At 36.1% G+C, this 17,634-nt stretch overlaps 1 protein-coding gene across 2 annotated transcripts in view; it reads right to left on the bottom strand.

Moving 5' to 3' along the window:
- The window catches only part of nhsl1b (NHS-like 1b), a 165,768-nt gene that overhangs the window by 138,574 nt on the left and 9,560 nt on the right, over positions 1-17,634 (bottom strand). The window lies entirely within an intron of this gene.

Below are 17,634 nucleotides of genomic sequence, written 5' to 3'. Positions count from 1 at the left end.
TGTCAAGCTAAATAATTAAAATGAATCACTGACTTCTGCTGTTTTTATTAGTTTCAAAAACACTGATATCTTCACAATTTAAAATTATATCTTTGGATATCTTTTCAGCTGGAGATACTGTTGTCCTAAAAAAACAATTGGACTTTTCTAAATCGAAAATGGTTATCGTCCCTTAAATTGGAGAAAGTGATGCTCATGTTGTTGTTAGCCTCTGGCTAACTTTATTTCAAGAACTGATATGAGAGTCAGGTTTAATTGTAGTTTTCAGATTAATATTAATAAAAAAACATTTGAAAGGATTCCTAAGATTAAATTTTGATAAATTCTTCAAAGAATGGCAATTAAGCATAATATCTGATTACTTAAATTTAATTTAACTATCAAAATGGAGTCCAGGCCCAAAAAAAAATACAAAATACATTACAAAACAAAACTCAGGGAAAAAAATTACTTAATTTGGTAAAAAAATTAAAAATTAACAAATTAAATATTAGTTTTATGATTCACTAACATGTCCAGCCACTTACACGATAAGCCAACAATGACCACAACATCACATTTCTCAGACCTGATGCCAGAAAGGAAATCAACACGATGCTTTGTCTCTCTCGGTTATGTTTCATAAAGTATCAGTGCTCATCCACAGAGGAAGTGAGTTTGCGAGGGATTTTCCATGAGCGTGTGAGCATCAGACGTCTGCCTCCTTGCAGGATGAGATGTTGTACAAAAGAGACAGCAGTGTTTTATGAGGACGGACGAGGTCTGTTCTGTCAACTGAAATACAGAGCAGTGTATAAGTGCATTCCTCTGCTGTCTGGTAATCAATCTTAAAATGGCAGCAAACATGATCTGTCCAGTCAGTGTGGGAAATGAACAAACCCCTCTATGTTTGGGGAGGCAGATGAAGATGGATCATTATGAGATTTGCCCTGCAGCTGAAAATATGTTTGAATGCTGTTCACATCAAATGCAAAGTTGAGCTATTGGTCAAACCACTTCAAAAGACTGGGCTAGTCATTTACTGTATGCTCTACTCTAGTAGTGACATAGTACCATTAGTAAGGTAAAAACCAAAGTACACAATATACCAATTAAAGCAACAATGGACAAAGTACATGATTCCAGGCGGTTGATATCACAAAATAAAGCCTGACAGACTTATTAGCGGCTCATCAGTAAGTGAAGTGCTGTTGCACAAAGGCCCTGTTATACTTCAAACAAAGATCTTTTTCGCTCTTCGTTTGAGGGCAATATAAAGTCGAAAAGGCTGCGTGACGGTATACTGTTTTCCGCACTGCAAAAGGTGGGCTTGTAGATGTGTCGCACTACTCCTAAACTACAACAGTTGTGACTGTGAGAGAAGAACAGTTTTATATAAAGGCTAAGACACACCAAGCCGAAGGTCAGCTGTTGGGCTTCGTTGGTCAGGCTAGTTGGTTTGGAGTGTTTCACACTTCAGCCAATGGCTCAAAGGCTTTTAGAGACAAGACTAAACAAAAAAAGTTTGTCAAGGTGAGCTGTTTCAAACTGCTAAAAATGAACTCAAAACAAGCTTTATTTTGGCTGGATTTTGTTGGAAATTATGTCATTTCAGTTCTTTTCTCGCTTTTGTTTGAAGTAAAACGAGGCCTTAAGAGTTTATTCTGCAAAAAAACATAAATAATAAAAATAAAAAAACACCTGGGTGGACCTTACCCTGCTTAGTAAGTCTGGTTTATACTCGATCCGTCCGTTAGTACGCTTGAGTGTGTGCAGCGAATGTGATGTCATCGTTGTGTTTGTGGAGGTTCTCTTTGGGTGTGTGCAACATGATTCCGGCTGGCGGAGCACACGTTTGTTTTTTGAGACTTGAGCGAACAGTTTGCGTGACGACGCATTTGATTTGAGTTTAATATGAAATACTTTGAAGAGTTTTTTGTATGACACAGGTACGCCTGTACAGACTTCTTTATGATCTGTCTATACGTGATCATAGAGATTATCAGATGACCAATAATTCTTGGCTAGAAATTGCAACAGAGTGGAAAAGGGGGAAAGTTTTTGTTAAAAAGTTTAGAAAAAACTTGAATATTAAGTTTGTCATGAATTTGTCACAAATTATTTCTTTGATAACTGGAAAATAATATTAGAATATTGGTTTAAAATATACTAATGCCCTGTTTTTCTAGGCTTTATTGGTAATAATAGTCAGGAATGTTGTACCATTATTTCCTTTTAAGCATAAGTAGAGGACACAAACTATTAAACTAGTAAATAAAAAAGGTTTTTATTTTTTAGATTTTTAGTAAGTGTACTTTTTTGGCTTTTATTCTTGCCATAATAAATATATATATATTTGTAGAGCAACCCATGTTCTGTTGTCAATAATATCTTAATAGAATTTAAAAGGTGAAACTGTCCGAGCAAGTGATGCATCAAGGTTTGAATTTAAAAAAATCTTGAATGGTTATTAAAATCTTTATAATCTTTAAAATAATAAAAAAAAACAATTAGTTTAAACATCTTGAATGATATTAGTAATATGAGGTAACTCCGGAGACTTCCTACTTCTCTGTTTATCCGTCTGATTTTACATTGGGTTTCTTTTGACTGCCCCCTGTGATTTTAAAGAATATCACAACAGCGATCGCATTAGGTATAAAAGCCTTGTCCGTTTCGTGTGGTGTGTGTGCAGTCAGCGGAGGTCCGCAATGAAGCACCAGGCGAAAGTATAAATCAGGAACAAAACATTGTTCTGAGCCATAATAAGTTATTCATTCTTCAACTAAACGCAAAGCTAAAAGAAAGAAAAAAATGTCTAAATGGAGGATAGATTAACCTATGTAATATTCACAAAATGGTGGGAAATTGTAAAAAACAATGGTATGACAGACAAGTATATATATGTGAACACGTGCACTGATGGTCAAAATGATTTCATAAAAACCAAATGAGCCTGTTATTAAAATGTTATTATGCTACCTTAAAATGTTGTGACTGACCAATCAGAATCAAGTACCCCAGACACATATGAAAATAATGATTATAAACCTTTAAAGTTACATTATTTTAAATAACAATTTTTAGTATTACATTTTAATAGAACTATTTTAAAAAAATCCAATTTACATAAGTTTAAATAAAACATGTATAAGACACTTTTCTATAAAAAAAGATATATATACTGAATTTTAAACTAAAAATATTTTACAAAAATTTTTCCAATATCGCAATTGAGATCTTTGTTTATATTACAGTATCCACTTCTAGTTCTCAAAATCATTCTGTCGCAATTGAAAATAAATTGCACATATATCTCATCCCCAAAAACCTCTCTTACCCTCATGACAATGCACACACAGCTGTTGCTTCGCAGACACACTGACCTAAAGGTCACACACACACACACACACACACACACACACACACACACACACACACACACACACACACACACACACACACTGTCATACAAAAACAAATGAGAGCAAGTATAACAGTAAAAACATACTTTTGTATTTTTAGCTCTTTCTCATCCCGCAGGACTAAACCATGTCTGGAGAAAAAGTGCAAGCTCTCCAACAATGGTCAGTGCAAATATGCTGAACGAGCATAAATCTCAAACAAATCTGACCACACACACATGCTTCAACAAAAAGCATGTTTGTTCAGGGGGTCGAGGTGTGTTGCAGGGGTCCTGTGGCTGGAAGTGTGTGGAAAGTTAATATCCTGTTACTACCTGTGTGGTGAAGTGTTTCCACACCACCAGTGCTTCCTGAACAACATCCTCCCATTAGAAAGCGACTATTTTGGTCAAATCTGGTACATGTATGTCAGCAAGTCATGGGAGTGCAACTACATGTGTGTTTGCAGTGAGTTTTTATACGTTTTAAAAAGCAAGACTTGCGTAAAGATAGAATAGCTTTTCTCTATGGTTGTTTCGAATAAGAACTTGATCTTCTCTTCAAGTTAACATAGGCTGCTGTGTGACACCGTGTGAGTTCCATAGTAAAACTCAAAAAGAGAAAAAGTGAATCACTTTTAGCACACACACACGCACGCACGTGCATACACACACGAATACACACACACACACACACACACGCACACGCACACAAAAGCCAGCACCCTCAATGAAGCTCCTTCCATTTGCCTCTACACAGCTGTTCAAGTGTCAGTACTCAGCGGTGCATCTTTATTAAGGCAATGTTCAAGCAAAAACTGTCAAACTGTAGCCTCAGGCTTTCCCGTTTTATTTTACTATGTTACATGTACTACAACATCGAACAGCAAACCTAAATATAACTTGTAAACACTAGTTTGAACTGCTGACTAAAGCTGATGGGACCTTTTTTACAGTATCGTTTTAAAAGACACATACAGTTTGATAATTTTTATATGAATCGATTAATTACAACATTTTTAATTAACAAAACAGCCAGGAAAAAGACATGTCATTATTTACTCACCCTCATTTTTTTACAGACTCAAATGACTTTGTGTTTTGAACACAAGAGGTGAAATAATTAACATAATGGTGAACGACCAAATGACAAACAAATATAACATAAATATTTGTTCATGATTTAGTCTTGAAATATTTTCATACAAACCTACACATAATGCTGGAATCACAATTTTATTTTTCATTTGGATGATAAAACTATTACCGTGCGTTCACAGCAAAAGCGGCAAGAGTGTCAAAGTAGCTGGAAGTCATTCAATTTCAATGGGAGCCATCGGCAATAAGCGCCGCCGTCCATCTTCGCCGGTGTGGGCATCGAGGAGAGTTGAAATCAAGTCAACTTTATGGTAATGAGCTATGATGCGGTTGGATTTGATTTCCCAAGGATTTGATTATTGCAGTCGCCAGTATTCCAATTATTTATTTTCATGGACATACATTAAAAAAAGTTACTGGCAAGTTAATGTGCATTAATGTTATATATATATTTATATTTACACATAAGACTCTAATGGTAACTATAATGACAGTACAAAACAGTTTTGCTGCTTTAGAATATTTCAGACATACGGACAATATTGAATAAGTGGGGCAAAGCCACACCACAGGCATCAACTTGATCTTCCTCAGTTAAATGAATTTGATGCGGGATTGTAACTGCTTTGCTGATATCCTGAAATTCATCCATTCATTTTGTTGTCGGCTTAGTCCCTTTATTAATCCAGGGTCGCCACAGTGGAATGAACCGCCAACTTATCCAGCAAGTTTTTACGCAGCGGATGCCCTTCCAGCTGCAACCCATCTCCGGGAAACATCCACACACACACTCATATACTACGGACAATTTAGCCCACCCAATTCACCTGTACCGCATGTCGTTGGACTGTGGGGGAGAGTTGTCGCTAGGGCGGCCAGAGCGAACTTTGACGCTCTCACCGTTTTCAGTGTGAATGCACAGGTAATAGCCAATCACAATTCAACCTGCTTTAAAGGGATCATTAACCCCAAAATGAAGATTTACTTACCCTTAAGTTTTAAACCTACATGGTGAAAGCTGAGGATTACCTGCTTTCACAGTAGGTAATCAAAACAAGAAAGTAAACTGGGGCCGTCAACTTTTAAGCTATCAAAATGTTTTCAAATATCTTTTGTGTTCAACTGAACAACGAAACTCTTATAGGTCTGGAATAAGTTGACAGAATTTTCATTTTTGGGTGAATTATCTATTGAACTGTCACACACAGACGGCAGTCACGCATTTGCTCTAGGTGGGGGAAATTATATAATACATATAAAATTAATATCGCAGCCTCTTGTGATTAGCTAATTGCAACAATTCAAATCGCGATTGCACTATTGCTGTGAATTTTCATTTTTAGATTTAGTTAAATGTAACTAAAAAGAATTATCAGACATTGTTAAACGTGAGACAGGTGTGCAAATCATGTAAAATATGAATTTGAACTGTTGAATGCTCCCTGATGAACTGATCCTTTATCCTAGTCGCAAAACATTACTGTTGTAAGAGTATTACATGGTGAATAAAACATACTGGGGTCTGTGCGGCATTTCCTTGGTAGAGCCCGGGCACAGTGGGACAAGAGGCCCTGGCTCAACCACACAAACACACACACACACACACACACTATGTAATCCAAATCATGTGAAGAGTGAAGGAGAAAATGAAGTCTAATAAAAGAGTTCAGAGAGGACACAAGAGAAGGGGCCACTTTAGACGTGACAAGGAACCGGAGGAGAGGGTGAGGAAAGGAGAGAGAGAGAGAGAGAGAGAGAGAGACGGAGCAACAGATGGGGCTGGAAAATCCATGTTTATTTTTACTGAGCGACGACAGCAGCCCATGAGCTATAACTCCAGCAGCACACAGACAGACATTCAGACACAATGAGCTTTATGTTTGGTGAGAGGAGCCCAGCTTCACCTGCTGAAGTGCAGCACGCAACTATGCACAACAACTGAGATCAGTGTCAAACCACAGCTTTGAGCTTCCAAGATCCCCCTTTTAGACATGACTGATAGTAAGAATGGGCGGTATGGACTTAAAAATACATCACAATATTTTCTGGTATTTATGGCGATTTAGGGACAAAAAAAGTCCTGTTTCTTTAGTAAGTATCAATTAAGTATATATATATATATATATACATAGGTCTTCAACTGCTCCTGGATGTCTACTATCCTGCAGATCTTAACCATATTTAAACACACTAAAGCTCAGGTCAAGCTTTTCATTATATAAAATACACACGCAAGACAGATGCTCGGTCTAAATTTGCATACTTATATGTATATACTATATACGATGTTTGTACTTTTTTTGTGAAGTATTTACTTTTGAATGTGTAACAGAAGAGTATGCAAGCTTTGGGACATACTAATTCCTCATTAACTGATTTTATGTTGATTAGTTACATCGCCTGTCAATCATCTCGACACATCATCCATATTTCTTTCAAATTTAATTGCCTACCTTATCTGACATTCGCAAGTCTTTCATACAGAGAAATCTCCTCAGGTCTTTGGATAGTTATGCATTCAGAAGTTAATGTTTAAACATGTCTTTATAATTTCATATAGTTGTTGCAGACGAAATATAACAGAAAATGTTATTTAAATATTTTCCAGTTGGCTAGATATTAATCAATAGTCATTCAAAAAACTTTACCGTAAGCCTCTCTACTTGATGGTTGGTCTCGCACGCCCATCATGTTTGTAGTTTGTTTACATTTTTTATTTGAGATTGTGGTTCTAATCAAATTCATGTCCAATGTGCAATGTATTGTGGGCAATATTAGCGGTTAGAGTATGGACTGTTCTACACTTTTGAATTTTTACCGGAAACAGTGCACCATCCGGAAACCTTTGGCATACTCTTTTCAACATACATCAACAACATACATGGAACTCTTCATTTAAGAAGGCAATAAAAGTCATGGAAATTTTAATTGCTCAAACCAGTCTAGCCATTTTTCTCAGATCTGTTGCATCAACAAAGTATTTTCACCCGCAAATCTTAATTCGATGGTTTGTCTTGAATTTCCATGTGTACAATTATGATAATAGTGTTTCTCACAACTCAACAGTAAACATGGTTGTGGTAAACATATTGTTCCGGTCATCTCTGGATATCAAGTACAATGGGTTATGCCCTCAAATAGCAAGGCTACAGAAGCTGCTGATGCCAGAGATGTGCTCATTAAATTAAATGTATTAAATCATGACAGGTAAAATGTGCAGACTTCATATTTAAACAGTCTCTTGTGGTTTGATAATCTGATCTCAAACACTGTGACACTATTTGATTAGGTGTACAGCACTACTTTGATTTATCCATAACATACAGGCTAATTCTGTCTTTACCACTGGTCACTGTGATTCTGGCCATGTTTTCAGCATCATGAAAATCATAAGCTATTTATTTACAAATATTTTAAGCAAATTCTGTTCCTAAAGAGTCTTGAAAAAAGTAGCACACTAGCATATTAATAATCAAAACCATTTTAAACTTTTGTTAATAATAAATGTTTGTTGAACATCAAAGCATTCATGTGAACCTTAACCACAAAACATAAGTGTAGATTTTTTTATAATGTATTATACATCACCTGAAAGCTGTATAAATAAACCTTGAACTGATGTATGGTTTGTTAGGACAAGACAATATTTGGCCGAGAAACAGCTTTTTGAAAACCTTGAATCCGAAGGTCCAAAATAATTCCTTTAAAAATTCTTAGCAATGCTAATGCTAATAACTAATGAAAAAGTCCTTTTTTATGTATTCACATAAGGAAATTTACTAAACATATTCTTGGAACATGATCTGAGCAATTGCATGCAAATGTCAACCTTGCAATAAAAAAATAAGTTTTCCCCATAATACAAAACCCGTATTTTTTTTGTGTAAACAAGTGATTACAGTACTTTAGAAATACTCAGAAATGTCTCTGTCAGCGTTTTCAAACTATTATATTTGATTCACCAAAGTCACACAAGTGGCAGTTTCACATCTGTCACATCCATAACGGAGAGATGTCACATCCATTTCTTCAGTACTGAGCCAACTCTTATCCTTTTGATTATCATTATTTCTTTTAGGTTGTGCAGTTTAATTAACAGAATTTCTACAAAGTATGTTTTATACCGTAAACTCGCTGACTTTTTTGGTCACAACGATAATGCATATTTATTTTCCTCATGTAAAGTACAAAACATGTTTACAAATTGATATTTTTCTGGTTCCTTAACTCTGGTAAGTTGTCTGTCAGTTGTTCTGGAAAATATAAACAAATGTTTCAATATAATGTTAATGTATATTTCTATGTAAATTTATGTTTAAAGTTTTTACTGCAAATTTCACATCCATAAAGCTGAAATTGTTCATATATATTCAAATGACTTTTGGCAATTGGCATAAAAGGCAAAACAATTATTTTGACCCATACTATATATTTTCGGCTATTACCAAAATATACCTTTGTGGTCCAGAGTCACATATACAGTATTAGAATGATTTTTGAAGGTTCATGTGATTCTACAGAGTAGAGCAACGACTGCTTCAAATTATGGAAATTAATAATATTTTAAAATAAATATAGAAAAATCTATATTTTAAATTGCAACAACATTTCACAGTATTATATTTTTACTGTTTTGATTTTAAAAATTCTGCCTAGGTCAGTACGAAAACAAAAATCATAAACAATTAATTTACCAACTGTAAAATATAGTGAGTAACAGTAAAACACTAAATAGCACCTTATTATAAATATTGCCAACACCTGCTCTACAGGAAACTGTTCAATTCTCTACTGCGCTATTTATATTTATTCTATGCTTGACTAATGTATGTGTGTGTTTATGTGGTGCCTGGGTGTACCATGCCATGCCCAACATCATTTCACATGTGGCGGCTTTGAGTTTCGTGTCCAAACAACATTCACAGAGGTGGAAACACTACAGAGCATTGAACTAGCACAAACACCACCCAAACCAGACCAGATCACTTCCAGTCCTGAACTCATCCTCCAGCACACAGCCCATGGGAGAGGCTCTCCATTCTGGGAGGAACACTAATGATCAACCCTTTCAAACAGGCTGCACCTCTGAGAAGAGCACCTTTGACCTCAAACAAAAGGGAGGGTGTTTTTTTATTCTAATCCCAAAACAGCCAACAGGCCTCATTCTGGCGTGATTAAGACTGATGCAGAAAGCTTCTGTCACTTAAGATTGAGTCTCTAATTTCCTATAATAAACATAGTAATTGTTATTTTTCACAAAATAGAAAAAAATGTATAAAATATAAATAATTTAAATGCCATCTAAACTGGGGACAAACTATTATAAAACTGTTATAAATAAAATAACAGTAAATCAAAAAATAGGTCATAGATAGTATTTTTTTTTTGGAATGTTTCAACAAGTTTTGCCACTGCTTTTATTGACTTGCTTCACTATTATTTATTGCGCACTGGGAATTGCCTGTCGCTGTCATTCTTTATTTGTTTCACATGTTTCTGGGTGAACTACATTTGGTTCATTGTCTTGCACTGGCCAGTAATGAGTAACTTCAAGCGGATTAATGTCCAGATATCTAAAAGGCTGACCATGACAGTGTCCGATCAACAGGAAAAGTCAGGATTCCCACAGATTTTGACCAGCATGTTCTCATGACCTTTCTAGTCAACTGTGAATGGACAATGACTATTAAAAAAGACATATTATAAACTATAGTAAACTATACTAAAATATAGACAAAATTTTATATTATTATTACATTGTTTTTTTATTTTATATATATATATATATATATATATATATATATATATATATATATATATATATATATATATATATATATATATATATATATATATATATATATATATATTTATATCACCATTTTATTTCATTATTTCTTTAAGGGTGTGTGTTGTGTTAGCTCAGCGCAGCTTGTAGGTCTCTGGTTAACTGGCTAAAAAGGCTTTCAAACCCATTAATTTGACAGAGTTAAGCCACACCAATCAAAACCCACATGCAACAAAGCACACTTCCAAAACTTTTTGCTACAAACAAGATTGGTGCAGTAACACCTATTTAACTTTTGCTGATGCACAGAAATTTCTTGACTAATTATTTCTATTACTTGAGTTTGGGCTGCACGATTCTGACAAAAATGTGAATCACAATTTTTTCATTTGCTTAAAATGAAGATCACGATTCTTTCTCATGACTCTGTAAATGTAAAATAAAGGTTAATATGATTAGCCTATTATTATTGTTAATTCTCAAACATATGGTAAAACAACAATAATAATATTAGGCCTATGTGTAGGTCTACTGTTGCTTAAAATGCTAAATTTTGTATTATGGTGGACTTGAACAGACTTTCAATATGTCCTGTTTGTTAATTTACAATAAAATGATGACATCAGAATATAACTATTCATAATTGAAAATTGAATTATTATGTTTGAGACATGTGCTTGTCATCTGTCATTGATAACATTATTAGACCATTATATTTCCATTATATATGGGCTAGGGTTGTTATACTGACACAGTAAGCATTTATATCCATGCACAACACTTTGTGTTCGCTATGAAAGAAAAACATATCAAATGCTTGTCGTCACAACTCTAAAATGCAATATGATCATTTAAATGATGTGTGCACAGGTTTCACTTTCACTTCTTAGTGCGACTCATGGCTTCCGTCACTATGAGAAAAAAAAAAAAAAACACATACATGCAAATCAAACCTCCCACACTGAACGTTATTTACAACTTCATTACCTGTTATTCCACAGCATATGCAGGTTGTGTTCACTAAAGTAGGCATCATATAATTGGCTGAATCGTAGAAAAAGCTGAATTAGGTTCGTGTGTAGGGTCGAATCGATTAATCTTTTTCGATTAATCGTGCAGCCCTTTGGAGTTATGATGAACAATGGAGCAATGCACTTGTGTAAAAATTGTAGGACTTCATCAATATGTTCCTGCATTGGACTTGAGCCTTAATCTAGTAACAGCGATGTGTGTTCCATTTGCGTCATGTACTGCACACAGTAGACCAACCACAACACACTTGGTCGTCAGTCCAATTACTGCAGTTTAGCATAACTTAATGTATTGGTTTGGAAAAAAATATATATTGCTGAACAAATCATATGGGAGGGATTGGGGTAATTAGGCAAATATAAATGCATATTATAAGACAGTTAATATCCATAATAGAGACACTATGGGCCCTATCATACACCCGGCGCAACAAGGCGCAAGACGTGTTTGCCCCAATGTGTTGCTATTTTCAGACCAACGCAAACTTAATTTTTCGCGTTTCCCGAGAAATTGGAGGAGGTTCATTCTTTATCCTCGTGCTGCAGATGGTGTGTTTAACTTGCGTTTTCTCGCGATGTAAATAGAAAATGCGCCAGAGTGGCACAACTGACTCTTAACGGAAAAGGGAGATAAGACTCTGATTGGTTTACTCTCAAAGCAAACCCAGAACTCATTAAGAGATTAAGCACAACCTCGTTAGACCATGTGACGTGATGCAGAGTGTATTTTTCTATCCTTTAAATATCAAAAGTGGATTCGGATATGCCCTTAATGCTTTTGCGCCTGCGCTTTGGACTTTGCGCCTTGATTGTTAAAATACAGCCTAATGATTTGTTAGTAAACGATCACACTGGTATGATTAAAAGTCAAAATAGATAATAGTATTACTGGCAATGGTGAAGTAATTTTTAAAGTAAACAAACGCAGTTCCTAAAGCCATTTTACATTATTCTTTAATTATTATTCTCCAAATTAAATCCTAAAAATCACAACCTGTGCATTTATTCTTTATCATACAATTGACCTAAACTGAGATAATTGGACTTGAGTGAGATCTTTGCATCTGTTTACCTTCCGTACACCCTCATATTCATGAATGTGTGAGCAAGGACTTCTGTTGTTTGAATGGCTGCATTATGCACCAAGATAGCTATGAAAACACAATGACTATTGGATTAGGCCGGAGCACAAAGACAACAGAGCTTTCATGACTATCATCGCCATCATCATGAGCGTGTTACGGGACACAGTGGCCCCTATGCCCTGCCCCAGGGCTCCACTGATGGAAAAACAAACCTGAGCCTACAGACAGAGGTTGGGCACGTGGGCTGGTGAAAGCACAAAGCAAACACATGTCATTTCAGATCCCATCTGGAGAATCAAAGCTGTTTAAACCATGCACCAATAGTCCAATTCACAAAGTCATGCCCAAATGTAGTTTTGAAATGAAAAGCACATGCTTTCTTCATGCATTTAGATTCCCACAGTGCCTGAAGTGAGGACTTCAACTACAAAACGGCACATCTTTCAAAGTCTGCAAGAGCTGAAGCTTAGCATAGCATAGTAATGCCAACAGTAATCCAGCTGGCTTTAGAATGGGAAATAAACTCCATAGACTGCACTAAACTCCAAAAACATGGTATGCGATACATCACAGGGCGGTCTAATAAAGGCTTCATAAGAGGATATGAGGTCAACCTAGGCCAGATGAGATGGATCAGGTCACACTCGGGCAGGAGAGGATGTGAGATCTGAAGGAGTGTGATCAAGGACTCGAAAACAAAACACAGGTCACACACATCTGGACTTATCAATATATGAAAGACAATGACATCAAGAAAGCTTCCAACTGCAGAACGATAGTATGAATAAAGGTCAGAGTAAGAAAACAAAACAAACCATCCAGTGAATAGTAAGGTATTATTCTCAAACAGGAATGTGGATCGAAGGCATTTCTAAAATGCTGGATGACTGCTTAAGATACATAATGTATTTAGCAGGGGTGTAATGGTTCACAGATACTGCATAGAGATAGTCCTATACTGTACCTCGGCTTTAGGGACATAGTTTGATACGGTTTCAGTACAACAGAATTAAAGAGCCCATATTATACATGATATAGGGTCATATTTTGGTTGTAAGGGTCTCCGACAACAGTCTAATATGCATGCAAGGTCAAAAAACACGTTCATGGTCTTATAATCTGCATTTATTTTTACCTAATTATCCCAGCGACTCCCATGTGAATCGTCCAGTGATTCATTTGTTCCCAAACCCCTCCTTAGCGCGAAGCTAATCTGCGCTGATTGGACCAATGGCAGTCTGTTGCGATTGGTTGACACTGACTGCCTTCACCGAGAGACAGAGTGAAATGCCCAACAGCTAATCAACAATATAGAAGTAGTCACAGTGCATACACGCTCGATAGTGTAAGACGTGGATTTTAGCTGACAGTGGATGAATGTAAATACAGACGATGGACTTGAAAATACAGACGACTAACTATCTTATTGAGCAAAAACTCCAAGAACTGGCGAGGAGATCTCCTAGCTTGTCACACTGCTCTTTTTACAGACACACACACATATTGCCCTCGTCCTTGCACGCGCACACACACACACACACACACACACACACATTACCCTCCTTCATGGAACGTAAACAAAGCGGCACGCGTTGCGTTTTTAACGTGGCTTTGCACGCGATATAAGAATATAGCGAGTTAACCTGATACAGTACACACAGTTACAAGTAACAAATCACAACTAAATACATTTGCAAGCTAGAGTAAATGAGGCAACAACTTTAATCGCACGTACTTACACTTGAGAAATGGAGGAAGAAACCGATCCATGTCCTGACATGTCCATCATTACTCTTTACTGATACTTCCTTTAACAAACAAAGTATTCTTTGTAGCATGTAGTTCTCAGAAGTTTCCAGTAGTTTCCAACTGCTCAAGGTTGGGCTTATGCTGAGGTTTCATCTTTGGGTAGAGACTCAATAATATCCATCTGCAGTGTGACTTCAATCGACTGGCGGCATGTTTGGTGTGTGGTTGTGGGTTTCTGTGTTAGAGAGCGGGGCTGGGCGGCAGGTTTCAAATCCCCCGGGTTTGCGCGTGCGCATGAATAACTTCGCTGTCACGTCATGGCGAAACACCTAATGACTCGTTATCAAGACAACTCATTTGAAGCACTATGAGTCGACTCTTTTATAGCTGAATCAACAGTTTTAAACACTGTACACTTACAGATTTAAGCCTTAGCTGGATATTTCACTACACTTAAAGCTGTGTTACACACTACATGGAAGGGCATTTTCAAAAACCCATAATATGGGCTCTTTAAGCAACAAATCCCCAGTGCTTGCTTTTTTCTCTTTATTTTGAATAGGCAGAATTGTTGTCACAATCAGCTAAAGAACTGAAAACTTCAGAATTAGGAGATTGTTTATTAAGCTTTTAAAGGTAAAGCTCAAACCTCTCCTAAAACAATATCAAAACATTAATTGTTCATTAAATGTAACATTTAGGAAGCTTCAAAACTGAAATCTCAATTTGAAAAATCATAAAAATGCTAGAACGTGAGTGGCATCCATCTGTTGTGAATACAAAAACAGGTGCAGAGGACAACTCATTCAGTCACTGCTCTTGTACATGTGGGACAACAGACTGGCTTATGTGGGCACAAGATTGGACATTGTCTTATAATTACATTGACTTTCTATGTAAACATGCACTTAATGTCCTTGGGTGTCCATTATACTGTATACAAGCACATATTTTTAAACACAGCGCCGCTAATTAATGTCAGTACCAAAGCAGTGAACAATCAGAAGAACTCTGAGGTGGGACAAGCATTGCAAGTCTCTGTAAGAGTAGAGAGTTGGAATGACAACTCTTCTATTTGATGGCAACATGGTGGAGGAGGTGCTAAAAAAAAAATCCTAAGCACTGCAATGTGCATTTGTGGATGCAAAGACGCATTCTGTGTGAATGGCCCCTAATGTTTACCGTCTATCTCTGGTGATTTGCTACAGTCTGGACCGACTGTATTCCCCATCAGAGTACATGAACTGAACTGTAACCGTGAGGTTCAGGACAAATACTTATACAGCCCTATTATTTAGATAATATTGTCGAGAAAGACCATATAGACTGTCTACCGGGGATCATCATCATCTACTTGGCAAAATGATGACTCGCCTCAAAGATTAAAGTCTGACAGACGACAGTACATCAAAACCTGTTACATAATCACATCTTTCATCCGTCTTATACTCAATTTATTCTGTTCTTTGTGCAACTCTGTTCCCCAATGTGCGTGCGATGTCAAATCTTCCCTCCACCTTTAATCCATCTTACTTAACCTCCAGATGTTCAGAAGACTGAACGTGACCATGCAGAATGTTGTAAACATGTAGTATTTCAGAGGACACCAAAACACCATAATGGTACACTTAAAAGAACCTTAATCAGAAAAAAAGTCAACAAACTACATAGCTCTTTGAGCCCAGCAGTTGCTTCCAGTGTTAAATCTAGAGATATGCAAATTATTTTCGGTGGAAGGCTCTATGACAGTGCAAGTAGGTATGAAGGAAGTATTTACAATTTCCCTTCAATGGTAAGGGCAACAAACATGTCATTTTGTAACAAAGTTATAAAACAGCATCAGCATCTTATTATCAGGCTTTCATAAATATGAATAATGAGCACAAAATGCATAAAAGAGCATTGAACGTCCTAATTCTAAAGTGCCCATTTGGAATTCTGGGTAATCATTTTGAACTGAATGCTCCCACAGCACCATACCTTGCCCTCTGGACATGCTTTACTAACTGTGCCAGAACAGACATACATTTTTGAAGTGCTGTTGGGTGGGGATGGACTAATAAGGCAATGCAGGAATGATCAGCTTTATAGATGTTTGCACACTGTGGTTTTATGCGGCATCAAAAAATAAAAGGTAAATACTAATAGACTATCACAACACTAATGCCCTTTGCTGAGGCCTCTAATGCACAAGATAGAGGGTCTCAGACTGGAAAAAAAAATGTCCATCATACTTTCACATGTCCAGGCCTGATGTTATCTGACTTTAATCCTTGTGGCTTTTGCAGGCTTAAAATCGCAGCACTTATAAGGGGTGGATTTCCCGTTTTAAAGGGATGAGCAAGCGAAGAAACACAACTAAAACATTTTAATAGAGATGAGGCTTCAGAGGTTTATGCTGTTCTCAAAATTTCCAGGATCATTACTGCCATGTCATTCATTAAATTACCATTAAAAACTTGGAAACTTTCCATTGAAAAATAGATTGTCTACAGTAAAAAAAAAGGTTAAAAATTAAGAAAAATGTTCTTACATTTTTTTTTACATCTTAATGTTTTGACTACTATACTGAACAGTAATAAATAAAACATTTCAACATTAAACTAGCTAGTTACAGCTAGTTTGTCCTAAAAATATATATTTTTTTCAATATGGCAATACAGGGATACAGTACCACATAGGGATGCACCAATATGGATTTTTTGGCCAATTTCGATAACCGATAACTCTTAAGATTTGGAGACCAATAGCGGATATACTATAGCAGATAAATATAAGTATTTCGAATTGTCACATTTTTATACAGTGAACAAATGATTTTATTTTAAAAACATCAGTTTGAACTGATCTTAAGAACTGAATAGCCTACTCAAAGCAAAAAAGCAATAGTTTCAAAATTGCAGGGTGATTATATAGACCTATATTCATAATTTTACATAAATCAGCATGCCAAAAATAAATTATTTCCTTTTCTTCACATACCAAGTTAACATGCAACTTGTCAGATTTTGATTCAACACCTGAGCATTGAGCACAGATGACTTTATGACAAACACAGTGCATATTATAAAGAAAAGTTGGGCATCGTACGATGTCAAATGTGAAACATCGCGATGGACGATGGCATCGTCGTCATAGGTTGAGGACTTCAGGTGAATTAAATATTTAAAAATAATTAATTAATTCATAACGAATTTATTATTTGTAGCCTACCGTTTTAACTACCTGACCCGCATGGTCTTTTTTTAACCCATAATCAAATCATAAATAAATAAAGATAAGTTACACACAAATTACCACCTGTCAATCACTTTTTCCTCGCGTCTCTGACATGAACAGGCAGAGTGATCTGTGTTGTTATAATAGCGTCCACAAACCTGGTGGATAAAAAAGGTGTACAACCAACAGTATCTGAGGTTTTCGATAAAACTGCTAAGTACAAGCGTGAAAGATTGAAGCAGTGTACTGATGCTGTGACACGTTACCTGATAGATTCAAAAG

This window comes from Danio rerio, chromosome 20 (assembly GCF_049306965.1).
Source record: "Danio rerio strain Tuebingen ecotype United States chromosome 20, GRCz12tu, whole genome shotgun sequence".
In the NCBI taxonomy this organism is placed as follows: Eukaryota; Metazoa; Chordata; class Actinopteri; order Cypriniformes; family Danionidae; genus Danio; species Danio rerio.
The sequence above is the reverse complement of the archived record's forward strand: the minus strand, read 5'-3'. Positions and strand labels throughout refer to the sequence as shown.